This window comes from Hemitrygon akajei, chromosome 14 (genome assembly GCF_048418815.1).
Source record: "Hemitrygon akajei chromosome 14, sHemAka1.3, whole genome shotgun sequence".
NCBI lineage: Eukaryota > Metazoa > Chordata > Chondrichthyes > Myliobatiformes > Dasyatidae > Hemitrygon > Hemitrygon akajei.
In genome coordinates this window covers 72,671,093-72,693,807 of record NC_133137.1, presented here as the reverse complement: position 1 = coordinate 72,693,807, position 22,715 = coordinate 72,671,093, and the positions used below count along the sequence as shown (strand labels likewise).

Genomic DNA, 22,715 nt, shown 5'->3' with positions numbered 1-22,715 from the left:
TTCCTCTTTGGCATGTATATATTCTGTGTTTTCAGAATTGTTTCCAGGAATTCCAGCCATTGCTGCTCTGCTGTCATCCCTGCCAGTGTTCTTTTCCAATCAATTCCGGCCAGGTCCTCTCTCAAGTCTCTGTAATTTCCTTAACTCCACTGTAATACTGATAGATCTGACTTTAGCTTCTCCTTCTCAATTTCAGGGTGAATTTGATCATATTATGATCACCTTCCCCTAAGGGTTCTTTTACCTTAATCCCTCTAATCAATTCTGCTTCATTGCACAACACCCAATCCACAATAGCTGATCCCCTAGTGGGCTCAACCACGAGCTGCTCTAAAAAACCATCTCGAAGGCATTCTAGAAATTCCCCCTCCTGGAATCCAGCACCCACCTGTTTTTCCCCAGTCTACCTCCATATTGAAATACCCCATGACTATTGTAACATTGCCCCATTGGCATGCATCTTCCATCTCCCATTGTAACTTGTAACTTGGGGGTCTGTATATAAATCCCATCAGGGTCTTTTTACCCTTGCAGTTCCTTAGCTCTCCAACACCTCCAACACCTTCTGAACCAAAGTCATAAGAGGTAATTTCATTTTTCATTTTTTAGGCACACTATAACAAAAATTGAAAATGGTAAACAGAAGTCGGATCCACAGCACCCACTACACCATCATGTGCCAGCTTCCAACTGCCTAAGATTGAGGAAAAGCTTTGCTACAGTGGAGGAACTACCACACAGGACATCCCCCCGAACATACAGGATTGACCTCTGGCAACAGAAGCCAGAATCCCACCAAACAATACAGTGCAAGACCCACAGAAACGTTGCCAGACGGGGCACTGCTTGACAGACGGAAGTGGTACGCTCTCAACAGAGCGAGAGCGAGAATTTGTAGGACGGGAGACAATATGGTGAAGTGGGGTTTAAAGACCAGTGAATCCTGTGAGTGTGGCGAAAGGGTGCAGAACATTGAACACGTTCTGCGCAACTGCCCACTCTCTCCTGATTTAACTGCTCAACATCAACCAAACAACACTAGAGTGGCTGGCTGTCTGGTGTGACCAACAGAGCCTTGCCACCCCCTCTGCCTTTCTGCCAATCCTTTCGATACAATCTGTATCCTTGGACATTAAGCTCCCAGCTATAATCTTTCAGCTATGATTCAGTGATGCCTACGTCATACTGATCATCAGCCTCTCCCTGCTAGGAGTCTCACTATACATTGCCTTTGCTTGTAAAACCAACTACCTCATCTTTCATTCTTATTAAAGAATGGACAACACCATTAAGACAACATTAAAGAAAGGACAGGGAAAACATTTGCGGTGACCCAGGCTCTGGCACACAACCGCGACAGATGGAACAGACTGGTGCAAAGCTTGTCACGACGGCACCCCGACGACTCCACCAGGAGTTAAGGGCGCAAGGCAATGTGAGGCAACCTCATTTTCAGCACCATCACTTCAGTTCCCATCCCCCTGCTAATTAGTTGAAACCCACCCAAACAACTCTAACCAAACTGCCTACAAGGATATTGAACCCCTCAAATTCAGGTGTAACCCATCCCTTTTACACAGATCATACCTTCCCCAGAAGGGATCACAATGATTCACAAATTAGAACCCCTGCCGCAGTTCATTAGCCACATATTCACCTGCCAAATCATCCATTTCTTACCCTCACTGGCACATGGCACAGGCAGCAATCCAGAGATCCTGTTTCTCAACTTTTCACCCAGCTCCCTAAATTTCTGTTTAGGACTTCCTCACCTTGTCTACCTACGTCATTGGTGCCAATGCTCACCCTCATCCCTTGAGAATGCCATGACCACAATCAGAGACATTCCTGATCCTAGCACCAGGGTGGCAACATACCATCCAGGTGTCTCTACCGCACCCACAGAACCTCATCTCTGTTCCTGTTCCTATCCGCACTGCAGCCCTCTTCACCTCTCTGCTCTTCTGAGGCATTGGAATGGACTCAGTGCCAGAAACCCAGCTACTCCCCCCAGCAGGTTGTCCCCCTCAACAGTGTCTGAAGTTGTATACTTATTATTGAGGAGAATGGCCACAGGTGTACTCTGCACTAGCTGTGTATTTCCCTACCTTCTCCTGACCATCACCCAGTTACCCGTCTCCTGCAACCTAGGGGTAACTACCTGCCCATAGCTCTTATTTATCACCTCCTCATTCTCCCATACAAGTCGAAGATCATTGAGCTGCAGCTCCCGTTCCTTAATACATTCTCTCAGGAGCAGCAACTCAGTGCACCTGGTGCAGATGTGTTTATCCAGGAGACTAAGATTGCCCAGACTTCCCACATCTCACATACAGTACAAAGCACTGCCCCTGGAGCCATTCGCACTGAACTACAATGCACTAAAATATGAGAAATGAACAAATAAGAACAGAGAAAGTGTAACTTACAAGACAGCTTATCTCATCCAAGCCTGATGATCCAAAGTCACTGTAAAGACTGGCACACTCCAAAAGAATGGTCACTCCACTTGCACTTGTATTATTCTTATTGGACCTTTCTAATGAATCCCTCTTGCTGATTGGTCATTCCTCAACTTAGAGAAACTACCACAAAGCCCTGTCTTTAAAATCTTGATCACCGTCCTGATTAAAAAGTAGCTCTGATTTGCACCCCTAATGTGGATAGTAAAACTCAGAAAAAACGATCAAAGCTCCACGTTTTAAATCTTGAATGCGGTACTGGAGTAACAGTACTAGAGCAATTTTATGTATTGCATTTTACTGCCGCCACACAAAATAAACAACAAAATTTCATGACATATGTGAGTGATAATAAACCTGATTCTGATATGGGTCTCTGCTGTGGACCGAGTGGAAAGGGGCAGGGAGAGTGGAATCATGATTGGGATAAGGGGAAGGGGGAGGGGAAGGAGCAGAAAGCACCAGAGAGACATTCTGTAATCACCAATAAATTAATTGTTAGGAATTAAATGACCTTAGGGCTGGGTATGTCTGCAGCCATGCTAACCCTCCACAGCACTGACACTCCTTCTCTGCCACCTGTCCCACAACCCTCTCACTGTGCTCCAACCTCACCATTCCCACCTTCTTGTGCTCCCACCATACTTACAAACTCGCTCTCCGCTCCCTGTTGAAAACTACAAGTGAAAAATTCTTAAGCATTCTGGATATTATATACAAGAGTTTTGCATGCAGAGGGGAGCAAGTTGACGCTATATAGTTGGATTTTCAGAATACATTTGATAAAGTGCCCACAAGGATGCATGGAGTTGGAATTAATGCAGTAGAATGGATATTGGACTAGGTAACCAACAGAAGGATTCAAGGTATGTAAGAGTTTTTCCAGTTAGTGGTCAGTGGTGAGCTGAGTGTGCAGAGGCCTGCAACTGTTCACGATATACATTAAGAACTTGGAAGAGGGAACCAAGCATCATACATCCAAGTTTGTTGATGACACCAAATAGAGCAGAAAAGCATCTGTCCATGAGTAACCAAACAAATGGGAAGTAATCTTCAATAGTCTTGCATGTCTACTGAATCACTACATGGTGACAAGAGTTTTGGAAATATGATTAATTGAACGTGTAGTTGGTTACAGCAATGCGCCAATTCTGCCTAGCTCCATTCAGCAACCTTTTGTTAATGTTTTGCTCGCGTGGAAGCTTAACATTTTCAGCAAACACTGTAACATTTTGGATTTAACAAAAAAGGTATACTGCTGCTTCTCACCTCCCAACTCTCACTGTGACCATGTGGACGTGCTCCAGGTTTCTCCAAATTGCTACACATAAGATAGGTTAAGTGGCAAAATGAGAGACAGAGACACAGAGAGAATCAGCTGCTGACATACAAGGAAATAAGATTCAGAGGAGTGATCCCAACAGTATTCATACCCCAGGAGCCAGCATGATTCCAAGTGACTGCCTCCTCTATCATTACAAGCACAGACTAATGCTCAGTATACACTGGTACAACTTAAAAAAACAATTGTCAGCTTCAGAAACGTTAGCAGTGTGATCTTTCTGCTGTTCTGCTGAATGGTTCTTCACCTCGTGCCACATGTCCTTCCAATCCTTTGGAAGCCCAAATAGCTACACAAGTCTTAGTTTTGCTCAGGCACAGGACTACAGAATAGAATCACAGATTACTGTAGCAGAGAAGGGAAATATTTCATTTTATTGATTTTATTGAGATACAGCATGGAATAGGCCCTTCAAGCCACACTACACAACTAGCCTAACACAGGACAATTTACAATGACCAATTAACCTACCAACCAGTACAGTACGTCTTTGGACCGTGGGACAAAACCAGATCACCCGGAGGAAACCCACAAAGTTATGGGGAGAATGTACAAACTCCTTACAGGCTGTGGCTGGAATAGAACCTGTATCACCTGTACTGTACTGTAAAGCATTGTGCTAACCACTATGCTACTGTGCCACCCTCAGTTCAACTCAATCAAAGCAGTATATTTGGTCGCACACCTCAGCCCTGAAAATTTTTCTCTCTCAATTACCTTTCCGGTTGCCCCTTGAAAGTCTCAATTGACCTTCACTGCCATTGCATTCCAGATCATTACAACTGTTTCCTTCTTTCATATTTTATGCCCAAAAACTTTTTTTTATCTGTATCCCTGCTCCTTCAACCATGTGCCAATGGGAACAGTTCCTATTGCTTTCTAAACCAGTCATGATCTCCTGCTCTCCTTTCAAGTTTTTTTTTTGCCCCAAGGAAAACATTTTCTAGCGTCTCTAATCCAACCTTATAATGGAAAGGTTTCAACCATGGATTAATTCTGGTAAATCTTTACTGCACCCTCTCTAGGGCTTTTATATTCTTTCTAAAGTTAGCTGACCCAATACTCCAATTACAGCCTGTCCAATCTTGTTTTTAACTAAACACAGATTCAAAATAAATTTCTTATTTTTGAACTGAATATTTCTATGAATTTCAGATTCCTATTTGCTTCAGCCACCACTCTCCTAATATTCCATATGCCATTCAAAACTCCTTATGTTTCTGAATTCCCTTTAGCACTGTGCCAAATTGATTCAGCTCACACACTTCATATTAAATTTCATCAAAATCAGGTTTAATAGCATAGGTATATGTCGTGAAATTTGTTAAATTTGCAGCAACAGTACAATGCAATATATACTGTAAAATATTTTAAAAAGTAAGTTATAGTATACACATATATATTAAATATTTAAATTAAATAAGTAGTTCAAAAAACAGAAATAAAAGGTATTGAGATAGTGTTCATGGATTCAGTGTCCATTCAGAAATCAGATGGCGGAGGGGGAAAAGCTGTTCACGAATCGGATGTGTGCCTTCAGGCTTTTGTACCTTCTTACTGATGGTAATATTGAGAAGAGGGCATGTCCTGGGTGGTGGGGGTCTTCAATAATGGGTGTTCCCTTTCTGGGGCACTGCTCCCTGAAGGTAGCTTGGATACTACAGAGGCTTCTACCCATGATAGAGCAGACTAATTTAACAACTCTCGGCAGCTTACTTCAATCCTGTGCAGTAGCAACCCACCCCCCCCCCCCCCCAATCCATCATACCAGTTAGCAATGCAGCTAATCAGAATGCTCTGTACGGTACACCTGTAGAAATTTGAGTGATTTAGGGGACATATCAAATCCCCTCAAACTCCTAATGAAATATATCTGCTGTCTTGCTTTCTTTATAGCTGTATCAACATGCTGGGACCAGGTTAGATCCTCAATATTAACACTCGGGAACTTGAAATTACTCACTCCCTTCACTTCTGATCCCTCTGTGAGGACTGGTGTGTGTTCCCTCATCTTACTCTGTCTGAAGTCCACAATCAGTTCTTTGGTCTTACTGACATTGAGGTTATTGCAACAACAAGCTAGTTGCTGCAACACCACTCAACTAGCTGCTATATCTCACTCCTGTACCCACTCATGTCACCGTCTGATATTCTGCCAACAATGGTTCTATCATCCACAAATTTATAGATGGCATTTGAACTGTGCCTAGCCACAGTCGTGGGTGTAGATGAAGTAGTGCTACTCATCTGACCATTTTGTCAGTTTATCCTTGCCCTCCTGAAATTTAGTGCTGTCTTTCTCAGTTAAGGAACCCAGATGTTCACAAAAATTTCCTAAATAATGAACACAGTGTAATACGTCACAGTATGAACCCTTCAGCCCATGATGATACGATGATGTGCCCACCTTTAACCTGCTCTAAGAGAATGTAACCCAGGGGTTCCCAACCAGTGGTCCACAGACCCCTTGCTTAATGGTGTTGGTTCCTGACATAAAAAAAGTTTGGGAACCCTGACCTAATCCTTCTCTCCTACATTGCCCTCCATTTTCCTTCATCCATGACCCAGGTGTGTTCCCCGCCACTGCCTGTGAAGAGTTCGTACATGCATAGGTTTCCTCCTGGTGCTCTAGTTTCCTCATACAGTCCAAAGACATACCAGTTGGTAGGTTAATTGGTCTTTGTAAACTATCCTGCGATTTGGCTAGGAATAAAATCGGGGGATCGCTGTGTGGTGCAGCTCGAACGGCCAGAAGGTCATATCCTGCACAGCATCATGATAGATATAGACAAATGTGAGTTACTTAAAGGTTAATAAGGGTCACTTAAATGTCCTTAACATATATTGCTCTACCACATGCAACAGGGTATTCCATGTACTAACCCCTCTCTGTGTAATGCACATGGTACTGGCAAACCCGCTATCCTTTCCTCGAACCACCTTAAAAGTTACACCCCTTATGTCAGTCATCTCCACTCTGGGAAAAAGTCTCGGGCTATCCAATCTATCTATGCCTCTTATTTTGTGCAAGTCACCTCTCATCTTCCCTCATTCCAGAAAAAAGTCTCCCAGGTTTAGTACTAAACAGCAAATTCTAATTGGTCTACAACCCATAATTCTTGAATGAATGGGCAAATTTATGGTTATGGAACCATAGTGTCAGAGCCACAGTTGTCAGTTGCGTAGCGACTTAGTGTCAGTTGCGTAGCGACGCTATTAGAACTCAGGGTGTCTGAGTTCAATTCCAGCATCCTCTGTAAGGATTCTCTGTACGTCCTCCCTTTGGAAGATGTGAGTTTTTCCCCACGTGCTCCGGTTCCTATCACAGCCCAGAGATATAGTGCTTCGAGTAACTGGTTATTGTAAACTGTCCTGTGATTAGGTTAGGGCTACATTGGGGTTGCCGGGTGATGCAGGGGCAGCTCAGGGCCTACTCCAAGCTGTATCGCTAAATAAGTAAAACAAATATATACCATCTCCCTGATTATATGAAAGTTCTCCAGACATTTCCATCATCTACTGAACAATTCTGATTTTCTCATCAAGTAAACACAAAGGAGAAATATTCATTAAAATCCCATCCATCCCCTGTGGCTCGAGACATAGGCAGCCCTGCTGATTTCTAAGGGGAACTAGTCTTTCCCAAGCCAGCCTTTTAATTTCAATATAACTATAGATTCTCTGCAACTTTACTTGTGAGACCCATCACATCCCTTTCTCTTGAGGTTCACAAACCATAAAAAGAAAGGATTCAAATCTTCCTCTTGAGATACCCCTAACAATTATTCAAAAATATTTGTTTCTTTTTTAAATTGGCACTTCAGAATCAGACTTAATATCACCAACATATTTCATGAAATTTGTTCTTTGCGGTAGCAGTGCAATGCCATACATAATAATAGAAAAAACGTGAATCCGGTAAGTATGCTTATAATTAAATAGTTAAATTAAATAAATAATGCAAACAAAGTAGAGAGGTAGTGTTCATGGGTTCAATGTCCATTCAGAAATCTGATGGGAGAGGGGAAGAAGCTGTTCCTGTATTGTTTCATGTCTCCTTTCTGGTAGTAGCAATGAGAAACTGGCATGTCCTGGGTGGTGGGGGTCCTTAATGATGGATGCTGCCTTTATGAGGCACCGCTCCTTGAAAGGTGTCCTAGATACTACAGAGGCTAGTGCCCATGATGGAGCTGACAAAGTTTGCAATGGTCCGCAGCTTATTTCGATCCTGTGCAGTAGACCTACCCCACCCCACCCCCGCCCACTAGACGGTGATGCAGTCAGTTTCTGTAGAAATTTGCAAGCGTCTTCGATGACATACCAAATCTCCTCAAACTCCTAATGAAACACAGCCAATGTCATGCCTTCTTTGTAGTTGCATCAATATGTTTAAAAACACATTCCGGTTAACACACTTCAAAAACATAAATAAGAACTGTGCAGTTATTTTTTGCAGTTCCTCCTATTACTTGCAGATCTACACAGTGAGAAGATTCAATGATGCGGATACGATGTGTGGCAACTTTTGCATCTGCTTATCAACAATACATACAAATTACTGACCTCATTCTAAAAGATTTCTCTGCAGCACTCTTTGAAGCCACTCCATCAGTCACCATGACGACTTTCTTTAGGCTCTAACCCGCAAATGGGTTATTTGTCATTTTTCTCCAAGTATCAGCAAGTTGTGGAGGTCAGAATCGGAAAGATGCAAGTTTGATGTGCTGACAGTACAGTGGGTCATCATCATACACAAATGCCTTGACAGTCAGAGGGATCTTAGTAAAAAGTCCTTTAACATAAAAATAGAAAATGTGTGTATTTTCAAGAGTAAATTAAGAAAAAAAACTGCTACCACAGTTTGTTGCATAGAAACCCTATCAACTCTTCCAAAGTGACTGACTGAAATCCACAATGTAATTAGAACCTTTCAAGAAAATTTACTCCTGCACAGCTATTACCCTCCCATAACTAGTCACAGGGTTTTTCTAAAACACAATTTTCTTCCAATGTTTCTCCCACTTCCTTGGTTGAAGGTACTGATTCCATGCTTGGAGTAAAGTTAATGAGTGGTTGTCACCCTCTCAGAGTCAGCATTCCTCATGGGTGAATCGAAGCGCACTGTTGAACGCTTGTTGAAGGTTTTACAGTGGAGCTTGATTATGCCTTCACCTGATGTCCACTGACTCATCATGCCTTTTAGCATCACTGCCTCAGAACTCACAACTTCCTCATTAAAAGCATTATAAAATTGTCTAAAATACATTAATTAATGCAATTACATGTTCCTCCCTGCGCCTTGTTTGGTGCATCAGGTGGCAACTTTACTGTTTCATCAGGCTGAGTTGCTAGCTCAATGCTCAAACCAGCATGGATGAAAACCGAGCAGAGGAGCCAGCTGGATTTGAACCCAAGACCTTTTGTTTCAAAGCCCTGGTGCAGATACCACTACACTACTGGCACAGACTAATTCAAATAAAGTCAGCTCTAATGTTTAAAGCTGGTTTGGTTGACACAGGTTAAAATCTAAAAACTCAGACCACATAAAGTAAATCTTGCAGCCCAACACATTTCCATCTAAATTCGGCACAATCCACCACACGTCCAACAACGCCCCCCCACCCCCAATCACCACCTCCTTCAATAACATGTATAGGCTCTCCCTGAAATCTCTCACTCCTCCCCATCCATGACAACTCCCAAATCTTACAGATATTCTTCCCCTATAACAACACTTAATCACCATCTTCATGGAAATCCTCTAGATAAAAAAACATTATTATCTGAAAAATGCCCAAGAAAATCAATTTGCTGTAACTAATGGACTAAAGAGTCCACAGGATCCTAAGACACAAGAGCAAAATTAGGCCATTTGGCCCATCGAGTCTGTAGCACCATTCAATCGTAACTGATTTATTATCCCTATCAACCCCATTCTCATGTCTTCTCCCCATAGCATTTGATGCCCATACTACTAATCAAGAACCTACCAAACTCGGCTTCAAGTATACTCAATGACTTGGCCTCCACAACTATCTGTAACAATGAATTCCACAAATTCACAGGCTTCTAGCTTAAAACATTCCTCCTCATCTGTTTTAAAGAGTATTCTGAGCCTGTGCGCTCTGTCCTAGACAACCCACTGTAGGAAACATTCTCCCTACATCCACTCTATCTAGGCCTTTCAATATTTGACAGGTTTCAATGCAATTGCATCCCCACCCCCGCCCCCCCCCCCAACTCATTCTTCTAAACACCAAAGAGCACAGGCCCAGAGTGGCCCTTAAATTCAGGACACGGTTGGATTATAACCAGTCAAATCCAAAATATTCTGTTGATTATAGTAGGCTACTATATTCAGTAATTAATATTTTATTGCATATAATGCCTTAGATAATACCCCCACCCCTGTGAAAAGAAAGGATCAATTATTCAGAATTATCTGTTAATACTATTTTTGCATAGTTAGTATCCCCAAACAATTCTTAGATTCAGTGGATTTTGTCTGAAAGCAGTAAATAATGCATGGACAGATGGGTCAAAGGGCCAGTTTCTGTATTGCTCTATGACTCTAATTCAGGTGGAGAACAGACAATAGGCACTATAGCCATTTATGGAAACTCAGTAATAAACAGTACTGTGCAAAAGTATTAGGCATATATATATAGCTAGGGTGCCTAAGACTTTTGCACAGTACTTATTTGTCAATGTAGGGCAGAGAGAGAGTTTGCAAATCTAGTAGGAGCAAAGGATGCTGGAAATGATGAAGGTTGGAGCACCAGAGGAGGGCTGTGAGACAAGTGGCAGAAAAGAAGTGACAGAGGCAAAAAGGCAGACCCAGCCCTGAGATACCAGGCAAAGTCATTTTACTCCAAACAATCGGTTTATTGATCATTACAGAGTGTGTCTCTGGTGCTTGCCACTCCCTGCCTTCTCCCTTCCCCTTTTCCCAAACATGATTCCCCTCTCCATGCTCCCTTCCCACTCTCAGTCCACAATAGAGACCCATATCAGAATCAGGTTTATCATGACTCACATCTGTCATGAATTCCCCAATCTGGCCTCTTACATCTTCTCATTCACCTATCATCTCTCATGGTGCCCCATCTTCTTCCCTTTTTTCCATCACCCACTCTCAGAGAAGTATAGCACAGAAACAGGCCCTTTGGTCCATCTAGTCTATGCCAAACCATATAAACTGCCTATTGTCATTGACCTGCACTGGCTCCATAGCCCTCCATACCCCTACTATCTCTTCGATCAGATTCCTTCCTCTCCAGTCCTTTACCTTTTCTACCCACCTTTTACCTAGACCTCCTTCCCCTCCACCCAGCTTTTTGTTCTGGCGAGTTCCCCCTTCCTTTCCAGTCCTGAAGAAGGTCTCAGCCCTAAACATCATCTGCTTAGTTATTTCCATAGAAGTTGCCTGACCTGCCAATTTCCTCCATCACTTTAAGTGCGTTGCTCTAGATCTCCAGCATCTGCAGAAGTTGATAATTTTTTAAATAAGGCATTGATCAAATCTGCTGATATATATACTCCATATGACTGAATACATATGGAATATAAAATATCTCTATATACTATATCCCATATGTTCATGTACCAAAAGTGTTTATAAATTAGAGCAAACTTCATTTATGGCTAACTGATGGTATATTTTGAGAAGAAAACAGTTTTAAACACAGGTGGTTTCTACTCTAGTGCCATGCGGCCTTAATATCATACAAAAAGTATCAGTCAATTTACATAAAACATAGCAACTCAGAAGGCTCATAGGAGTGCCTGATTTTGATAAGCTTAAGCTTTTATGTCAGACACACATTTGTAACAATAATCAGCCAGAAATCGGCCCAACCTGATGCCCTAACCCCTTACTCCCCAATATTAGATTATTGATACATGGATTGCATTTCATAGAAATAGATCATTACTTTTCAATTATTATTTCCACCACTGCTTCTTGAAACAGCAGGATCAACAGCTACAAAGGGCTCAAAATTCACTAACAGCAACAATGGCAGAATAAACCTTGATGTAGTTCTATGACCTTCATTAGATCAATGATTTAAAGGCGACAGAAATCCACGTATTTTCAATGGAATAATGGCTCTATTAAAAAAAGCAGAAAAATAAATGGCACACAAAAATATGAAACCTCCAATTTTGCAGAAATCTCTCATTCCATGTTTCAAACATTTTATGAGCAAATGGATCCAAAAATCACCCATCTACCAAAACTATAGAGAAATGAGCAAAACTACATAACCTACATGCCCAATGCAAATCAACTATAATATGCTTTAATCCACAGTGCCTGGACACCCTTTCATAGTGACTAGGGCAGGGTTGGGTGATCACTTCAGTCAACATGGAATCAAGCAGCCTAACTTGATCAAGATGCCTAAATACTATGATCATGGTGTCTCTGACCATCTATCCTTCACCCACCCATCCCTTTTAAACATTTATAAGGTCAGTCAGCCAACTTCAATCTAATCAGAATAAATTAAATCTTTCCAATCAATCCTTAAACTATAATCCTTTATTCCATACAACTTCCTGATAAATCTCTTCAGCCATCTCTATTGCTACCAGACCCTTCCTGCATTGTGGCAACTAGAACTGTACACAAGACTCCAAGTGAATACTAAGCAGTGTGTGGAGAACTGCAATGTGATGCCCCAGCTGTTATACTCAATGTCTCAGCCTATGAAGGCAGAATACCAAATGCTTTTTCTACAAGCCTAATCAACTGTGCAGTGGCAGTGTAGGGATACGTCTCTACCAAAGGAGCTCCTTCCCTCCGCCAGCCTGCAGGTCACCTTTGGGCAAGGTGTAGCACCTGCTTAGCCCCCCTCCCCACCAATCAGGATCACGTGCAGCCATGAGAGCAGCTGGTGCATATCGTAAGTCCTGGTTATGTGACCACTGACACCAGGCAGACAATCTCTGGAGAGTATTGTAATGGCTGGGGTCACCCATCTTGTAAAGACACTGCCCAAAAGGCAGTAAACCACCTCTGTAGAAAATTTTGCCAAGACAATCATAGTCATGGAAAGAACATGATCGCCCATGTCATACAACAATGCACACAATGATGATGAAGAAGAATCAACTGTGTCATTGTTTACAACAAATTAAGGAATCAAACTCCAAGGTATTTCTGTACATCAACACAAAGATTCCAGCTAGATTTTGGCTGCTTGTCCTATCTCCAATCAAAACTTGATTACTAAGTGCGATACCTCACAATTTTCTGGCTTAAATTCCATCCTTCACTGCTTGATCCAATTTTCTGCTGATCTATATCCTGCTCTATCCTCAGACTACATTCTTCTCCATCTGTGACTCTGCAATATTATGTCTACAGACTCACTAATCAGAGCACCTACTTTCTCACCCAGGTTATTTATATACATGACAAACAGCAAAGGTTCCAGCGCTGATCTCGGCAGTACACCACTTGTTACAGATATTCTGTCAGAAAGATATCCATTCACTACTATCCCCTGCTTTCTTTCAATAAGCCAATTTTGGATCCAATTTCTGAACACACCCAAAATCCCTTGCGCCTTACATTTTTGGACCAACTGACTATACGGGACCTTGTCAAAGCTTTAATGAAGTCCACATAAACCACGCTCATTCTCTACCTTCGATTCTTATACATTTGTACTTAACTCATTCAAAATTGTAGATTTTTGAGACATGATTTCCCCTGCACAGAATCATGCTCACACCTTCTAATCAGACCTTGCCTTTCCAAGTGAACATAACTCTTATCCTTCTGAATCTTTTTCTATAGTTCTCTGCCAGTGATTCAACACTCACTCACCTGTGGTGTCCCAACTTGTGTAGATAGCCCTTTCTGAACAAGGGGATAAAGTTAGATATCACCCATGGCTAATGAAGATGGAATCATAAATGTCAGAGCCCCAGAAAACAACTCTCTTGCATCCTTATGCAAGCTGATAGATCCAGTCAGGGTTTGACACACATTAAGGTGCATAAATCCCCAGTGTTTCTAATACTTCTTCTTTCCTATTGCATATATTCTAACGAAGTGGGGTTCCTAAACTTTTAATGCCATAGACTTATACCACTGGTGGCATCCATTAGTCTCACAAGACCGTGGATCTGCGCCTGGAATGGTTTCCAGGGCACAGGCCTGGGCAGGGTTGTATGGGAGACCGGCAGTTGCCCAAGCAGCAAGTCTCCCTCTCCATGCCACCGATGTTGTCCAAGGGAAGGGCAAGGGCTGATACAGCTTGGCACCACTGACATTGCAGGAGTTGTCAGAGCGAGGTTGAAGGCAACGTCGGACTGCCTTCCGTACTCCAGCTCTGGATTTGTCCTCAGGGTTTACTCCCGAAGCATTTCCAATGAGTGGGTATGGCCGTAAGGCAGCGGAGGTTTGAAATCAGAGCTTTCCCTCTTTTAGATGGACTGCCTTCCCAGGCTGACGAGCTCCATCTACCCGAACTAATACCATTAAGTAAGGTATTATTGTTCTTCCTGACAAATTCCAAGTGGGTGGAGCCAACTCCCCTGAAGAGATGCAAGCAGTCTAACAAAATTTAATTCCAGGTTATGGGAAAATGATATTGCCCTTGGATTTTTATCAATAACAGTGGCAATTACTACAAATAAATGTAAATGGCACTTTAACAACCTCAATACATCCCAAAGCTCTTGACAGAGAATTAAAATATAAACACTACTGTAACGTGGAAAACACCTTGGTGAACAAATTGCACAGCAAGCTCCCAAAAAATTGGAAATGCTGTAATGACAAAATTATCTGCACAGTGACTATGAGATAAATACTTGGCAAGGAATCTTCCACTCTTCATTGAAACATGGAGCATTTTATATCTACCCATAAGGCAAAGGAAACTCAACCCCTCTTGAGATACAGCGTGGAATAGGCCCTTTCTGTCCTTTGAGACGTGCCACCCAGCAACCCCCCGATTTAACCTTAGCCTAATCACATGACAATTTACCATGACCAATTGATTTACCAACCTGTACGTCTTTGACTGTGGGAGGAAACCGGAGCACCCGGAGGAAACACACACAGTCACAGGAAGAACATACAAACTCCTTACAGGCAGTATCGGGAATTGAACCCAGGTCACTGGGACCGTACAGTGATGTGCTAACCACTACCCTATTGTGTTACACAGCCGACTGAAATCAAATTCAAACAGCCGGAAGGCCCATCCAATAAGACTCACATACAATAATTGACACGCTTCGTAAAAAAATATAAAACTTGATAATGAGAAGTGCTGAACCTGAGATATAGAGAGGTAGGGGCAGCTTCAAATTCACAAAAAGCGTCATACTGGGTTTCTTGCCACATTAGAACTAATATCTACAATTGGCCCAAAGACTTTACCTGGAAACACAGTACAAGATCCAATCACAAAAAGTTCAACAATTGAGTTATTGCTTATTGGAACCTCTTGACTTTGCACTCACGTAACAATGAGTAACATTCTAAACAAGTACTGATGCAGGTGGTGGATGGTCCTCTGAGCAGCTGGTTCATATCACAAGCTCTGGTTATGCAACTACTGATGCCAGGCAGACAATCTCTGAAGAGTATTGATCATGGCTGGGGTCACCCATTTTGTAATAACACTGCCCAGAAGAAAGTAATGGTAAACCACTTCTATAGAAAAATTTGCCGAGAACATTCATGGTCAAGGAAAGACCATGACTGCCTATGGCACACGACATGGCATATAGCAAATGAACAGATGCACCTTTAAATTGAGAAGCTAAGCAAGGAAAATACCACTGAACATCTTTATTTTTTAAAAAACTTTCAGCATTAATTAAGCTGGTAACTTAATTAGCACCAGAATCAATGCAGATGGCAGAACCAGAGAATTTCTGGCAAAAGCTCGAGTTTGGCCAGGCTTGCTTGTTGAATGTGCTAGCCCATTTACATTGGCACAGCAAATTTGCATTTGCTATGAACTTGCAGAACAATCAAAGCGACTTCCCCATTATAACTAATGGTGTGCAAGAGACAAAGACATCACCCAGCTAACTCGCAGCTCAAGTTTTAGAACTGATTCCCTTTCAAACCTGACGGAATTAGATTTTCAGCTCAGCAGGAAGGATCACTTCAGGCAGGAAACTCAGCCTTGTTAAAGAGAATGAATTTCCCTTCGTTCAAGGTAGAATAGAAAATGCTCACTGAGTCAGGCAGAATTGCAATATCAAAATCCACTAAAAATTAGAGAAGAAAATAAAGCCATTAACTTGATGTGACATGCAAACTGACAATTTGCCTAATTTGATGCTGTTGCAAAGTACTGTTGGAGTGCCAGGTTGGTAACCAGGAATCTTCAAGCCTAGAGCGAGGAATAATTTGTACAAATTAAATATGGGACTGCAAAATGGGAATTTCCGATTAGTCGGGTATAATTCATTGTTGAATAAAAATGTACTGAGATTCAAATGAGCAAAAATAACCTCTGTAGCAAAAAGCAATCCCCTTTCAGTAAGAATTGTCATTAGAGAGCATTCATTCAGATGCTGCAGTAATAACTTGGGAAGTGGGAAAATAATTCTGCTAGAAGCCAAAAATTAAAAGCTTACACTTCTTTGGACACACTGCTAGAGGACATGTTTTAATACTTATTTTGCAATTATTTTTAAAAGGCTAATTCTGAGCTTGACTGCAGTCAGAAGTGCATGTCGATCCAGTACTTCCTGTGGAAAGGTCAACCGTTTTAATATTTATCCCAGCGCTTTCTTTAATATTTTTTTGTGTTTGTTATAAAGGCGCACAGTACTATTCTTACTGCAGCACAAACAAATACTTGGTCTAAACAAGTAGCAATCATTTCTTTGAAAATTAGTCATCATGGTGCAAACAAAAATGTAGTACAATTCCAAAAATTAATATTTAAAATGTATTATTCTAATTAAAATTCAAAATATGCACAAATAGCACATGTTCTTCATGTGGAGAAATGCTTAATATTTGCCTTTAATCTCCAGCTTTCCCTCACTTTAGATGAAGTTGAGCAAAAATACTGAAATCTACAGTCCACCTTGTAAAGATAACTACAGTTTAAATACTGAAACAATATCATTGCATCTTTAAGACTGCCCTTCTGAAAGCAAGGCTTCAACGATGAGTCTTTTTGATTGCTCTGATAGGATCTGGCAAGCAGAAGTGTGAAGTTACCAATCACTAACATCCGCAAATCACAGATGAAAGCCCTTTTTATGAGCACAGAAATGTGATTGGGGATTAGGTTTGAGGATTAGCTATTATGCAAAGACCTGCACTGCAACTTTCTTTATATAAGAGAACCCAGAACATAGAAAACTTGCACTGCATGTATCCTACTTGGTCTTCAAGTATAAAATCTGAAATAAAGAAGGATATTTTAGTAGCTCCTTCCCACTCAACTATATAACAAAGGTAGATTGTTCCACTATTGTGCACAGTTTGACCATTTGATGCAGTACAGTGATCTGGTGACGACATCAAGAAAACATGAGAGGAGAAGTAGAAAGGCATGAATGGAGATAACAGACATCCATTTATAATAAGAACTCAAAGAAGTTTCACTTTTTTTCCGTTTTTAATTTGAATTTTTATTCTCCTTGCTTTTTATTGTTAGAGAAATCCTAGTCACTTTGTATAAAAAGGATACCTTTAACACAGATTTGCTCCAAACAAAATTTAAAATTTTCATTCAGACAACAGTTTGAGTTTCGTGCTCTTTCTTTGTTGTGTTACCCAAAGCAATCACACCAAGCTTGTGGTGTTACTTGCCTTGAGATAAACATAACCCACAGGAAGTTAGGACAACATTACTAATCAGTCATTCATCAATGCATGCTTAATGATTCAAATCTACTGTCTTTGTGCCTTAAGCAATAAGTCATATTCCCCCACCACTTTCTTATTCTTATTCTCAGTCCTGAAGAACAGTCCCAGCCCAAAACATTGACTATCTATTCATTTCCATAGATGCTGCCTGACCTGCTGAGTTCCTTCAGCATTTTGTGTGTGTTGCTTTGGATTTCCAGCATCTGCAGAATTTCTCGTGCTTAAGTCATTAAAATTCTGAAACTAAATTAAACTGCACTCGCAAATTTCTACAGATGTACTGCAGAGAGCTTTCTAACTGGCTGCATCACCATCTGGTATGAGATGGGGTGGGGCCACTGCACAGGATCGAAATAAGCTGCAGGAAGCTGTAAACCCAGTCAGGTCCATTACTGGCACAAGCCTCCCCAGCAACCAGGATATCTTCAAGGAGCAATGCCTCGAAAAGGCGGCATCCATCACTAAGGACTCACATCACTCAGGACATGCCCTCTTCTCGGTGGTAATATCAGCAAGGAGGTACAGGAGCCTGACGGCACACACTCAATCATTCAGGAATAGCTTCTTCCCCTCTGCCATCAGATTTCTGAATGGACATTGAACCGATGAACACTACATCACTATTTTTTTCCTCTTTTCACACAACTTAAACGTAATAGTATTTTTACTGCAATTTACAGTTTTTTAATGTTCTGCAATTCAGTGCTGCCACATAACAACAACTTCCATGACATATGCCAGCGATATTAAACTTAATTGCAATTCTGATTCCAAATTGTTAACAAACCAAGTGAGACTGTCGAGTCACAAACAAGAGAAGATCTGTAGAGTGGTCTGCAGGCCTGATTGCAAACCTCAGATTCAGCCTTTGCACCACCAGATCTACCCTATCCATGACTTGCTCCTAGGTCACAGCTAATGTGTTGAGAATCAGTAGTTCAACTGTTGTTTAGTGAAATTATTCAAATAATCGAATGAATTTAGTTTTGTTATATGGTCTTCGCTCACACCAATCGTTCAACTACAAGTAATAAGTTTTATTAAAAGAATCAGTATGATTTAATTTCCCTTAAAACAATATTCTACTAAAAAAAATCCACACTGTTTCAGTTTTCTCCTCCAACTAGAACTCCAGGCAGTGTTCACTGGCAGCCAGGGTGCCGCTACGGAACAATAGCCAGAAGGTGCCAATTTGATATCACTGAAGCTCATTGCTAGATATTATTGAAGCACTGCACATGTTTTTACTATATTGCGTTAGACACAATTTTAATTACAATGTTTTTTTTTCATCTTTATATTGTTCTCAGCCCATATTCTCCCTGAACACTCAAGCCAATCAATGCCTGCACCTTTAATAACATGAGCAGATTTGTGACACTATATGGAATGAAGCAATCGCAATCATGGATTTAGAGTAACGAGAATACATTCAACAGGCATATTTAGAAACGATAACTTCTATTTTTGACATATCCTTTCAGAATAACAACCACTATTGTAACATTCTAATTCCAGGCAGTACACTCGTAATATTTTAAAATATTGCAAAAAAAATCATTTTTAAAATTTTTTATTCTATTAATGAAGGAGAATGCTCCATTACTTTTAACTGGCTTTCTAATTGGCCTTGCTGCCATGACAGATTCAGGTACCTAATTTCTCTTCCTTCATCCCTCCTAAAATGGGAGCAAAGGATTCACACCAGCTCCTGCATTACACATCTCTTTTCCACGTTAAATTTCATCATTATGTTGTTTCTATGCTATTTGACTATTCTCCAAAGGTCCACAAATCTTACCATATTTGAGTTTTGCCTTTATGCGTTTTAAATCCAAGCCTCACTCATTTATATTAACTCATGAGGAGCACAACCATGTAATTCACAAATCAATTTTCTAATTTCTGATTTTCAGTCAGTCTTTTTCCAGCTGCCACCATCGCTTTAACCCCATAGGGTTTAATCAATTTTCCAATTATAAATTTCAGTCTCAGATTTAAACATTATGCCTATGATCCTCCCAGTGTCAACTATCCTCCAAATATACAACGCCCATCTTTCGACGTAGTGTTTCATACACCATACTAATAGTCTTGCAGTTACTTATCCAAACTCCACACTACAAAATTCTCTTCTACTTTTCCCACATTTACCAATGTCTTCAAATTTATCTACTTGAGTATCCTATTTTGGCTGTGGTTTATTTTTATATTTAACAAATCTATAGTTTATAAAGGAACACTCTAGGATGTAATGCAGTGTACAAATACAATCAAAGAGTCAAATTGCCACTATTTTACAACAAATATTTTCAATAGGAAGAGTGGACAAACAATATCCTCTATATGTCCTGTTATAATGAAACCAATTCTGAAATTAGCTTATTTATGTAAAATTCATTGATTTATTATAGAAGACCACTAATCATGGCTGTAGCTTCGAGAGGTGGATTTTTCTGGGAAATACTTGATTCTATTTATTCTGTAATAGATAAGTGATACTGAGACTGAATTGCACAAATCTCCAAAAAGAGGAACTCACTTAGTTTTCTATTCAATGGGTTAGATTACATTTCAAGTTGCTACCTTTCTCATGATTCAAATTGAGATTAAAGTTTTCCGTTCTGAAGGAAAATGTACATGTTTAAAACCAAACATGATAGATTAGCAGCTCTTTGTTAAATAATGCTTTTCATTCCAAGTAATCTCATGTTTGAGAAACAAGTGCTGGTTCACAAAGGTTTGCAACACAATTTCCTACTCAAGTGAAGAGATTTAACAATAATCCTATTTAGAAAAATACTTAAGGTGCATTGAACTGAACATCTTCTGAAGAATTCTATATTTTAACTATAGATATATAGTTGACTATATACAGTATATAGTTATACTTGACTATAGATGACCACAAGTATTATCTATCATATAATACTGGTTTAGATTCAGTCACTAAAATAAATCAAGATCTAGTACATTTTAACCAAGATTCCTTACATGTCTGAGCATATGTTTCTAGAAAAAAAAAGATAAGATTACCAAAAATGTATTTTAAAGTGCTCTGCAAGAGCAGAATATCCCAAGTTAATGAAGTTGAGATACAGATTTTCTTAGATATAATGGGGCATCTTAATGGAGGAGGGAAATCAAAGATGCTCACTATTTAATTAAGGGAAGCATGGGCTAATAAATAGTATAAGATCAGTTAAGAATTGGATTGCCTGAAGCATTGAGAAGCAAATTAATTTACTTAAAGTACACCTAATTAAAATAATGAATGAAACTTGTAATAATAGGGTATAAACTTGTGAATCAGATATTAACAAAAGAACACATAATGAGGTATTTTATAAAGCTTGGGATTTTGGAAGAACCCTTCTACTAATGAAGCTTTAGTCTGAAACTAGCAACAGTTCAATCATTCGGAATCAAAACTTGATGCAAGTAGATTCTAATGAGCTGCCACTTTGCCGATGGATACGACGTGTTTACGCTGAAAGTTAGTTACATCAATGCTCAGTCATTTACGAGGAGGAAATACTTAACTGATGGGTTCTAAAATGTGTCACGATGTGGATGTACAAAACAGCAGGAGAAATCAACGAGATTTTATTATAAACGACTTAGACAACGACAAAATAAATCAACTCCCCCGTAGCTATTAGTAATACTGAAATATCACCGATAAGCTAAAAAATTTTGATAGTTTTTTAAACATCTGAACTCAGTTTGTAAATAAAATTGTAGTTAAGTTCTGACCAATCAGTGTCAGCTTCACTGCGCCGTTATGTTACATAATATGCTGTAGCCAAAGCAACAGTATTGAACGCGCCCGTCACACTTTTTAAAATGTTTTATTTAACGTAACTTGCAATACAAGTTACTAATTCTCCTAGTGTGTTCAAGGGCAATTCACTCATTCATTGCCACTGATTCGGTTACAAGATCTTTTGTCCTGTCCTGGGGTTTGTTATAGGCAGATGCCAGCCACGGACTGTAGCCGGTGAAATGTCAAAAAGTATTTTACCATTAGTTCTCTGCATCGCTCCGGTATTATCAAATACGACTTGCATCTTACTCTAGCTCTGGATTAACAGCGAATACCAATTAAGATCCAGAGTTAGTGTTCTTGCATCCGCAAAAAAAGAGAGGAAGGACAAGACTAATTTTCTATGCCTGTGAAATAGACTTTTCAAATCCAGATTAGCATACCAATTAAACAAATCACGAATTTAGATGAAACCACTTTACTACTCTACAATCAACGTGACCTGACGAATGTTTTATCGGAGTCATAAAAGTCTGCTAGCATCCGAAGAGATATTATGCTTGACAGTAAGCGATGAAACTTTAAAAAAAAAGTTTTAAGTGCAAACCGCTAAAACGATTAGCTAACTGAATGCTCGCTCAGATTTAATAACAATGCTTGTGTGTGACTTCACTCTATTTTATGAGAGGGTGTTTTACTCAGATCAGTTTTTTTATATATATTAAAAAAGGTCTGGACTGTGTTTCAGAAGAATGCAATTCCTACACAAGTGCACTTGCTGTTGCGTAAGCGCTGACTAACATTTCAGCAAACGACAGTCCGGGCTGAAAAATCGCTTTTCTATTCTGCAAGGCTAACTTTATTATTTACGTAAATCTGATGTAAAGCAATCTCCGCACTTCGTCGCCCGGAAATTTCTGATGAGGGGTGGGAGGAAAATTTAGCTGACTGCCAGGTGGAAGTAACGGCGGAGAGAGAACCCCCTCAGTAACCAGACGGCAGAGAAAGCGGATAGCCGGCAATAAGCGCGGAGTTACAGCGCCCTCCGCCGAATCTCACACTGCTACCCGGCTCCGCCGCGAATCCCGAGGAGGAAGAACGTGAATCCTTCTTCCCCTTCTCGCTCCTTCCTTTCTCACCACCTCTCCACATTCAGGTTAACTCAAGTTAATATAGCTCTCAAGCTTTAAGTAGTAAAAATCCAAGCCAACCCGTCTATTGCAACACTCGGGAAATAAAAGACAGGTCTGTGAGTGAAACGGACTGCAATCTGACAGT

The 22,715-nt window shown here is 40.4% G+C and overlaps 1 protein-coding gene across 5 annotated transcripts in view; it reads right to left on the bottom strand.

Annotated features, from left to right (window-relative positions):
• tafa5a (TAFA chemokine like family member 5a) overlaps window positions 1-22,715 on the bottom strand; it is a 778,752-nt gene that overhangs the window by 560,304 nt on the left and 195,733 nt on the right. The window lies entirely within an intron of this gene.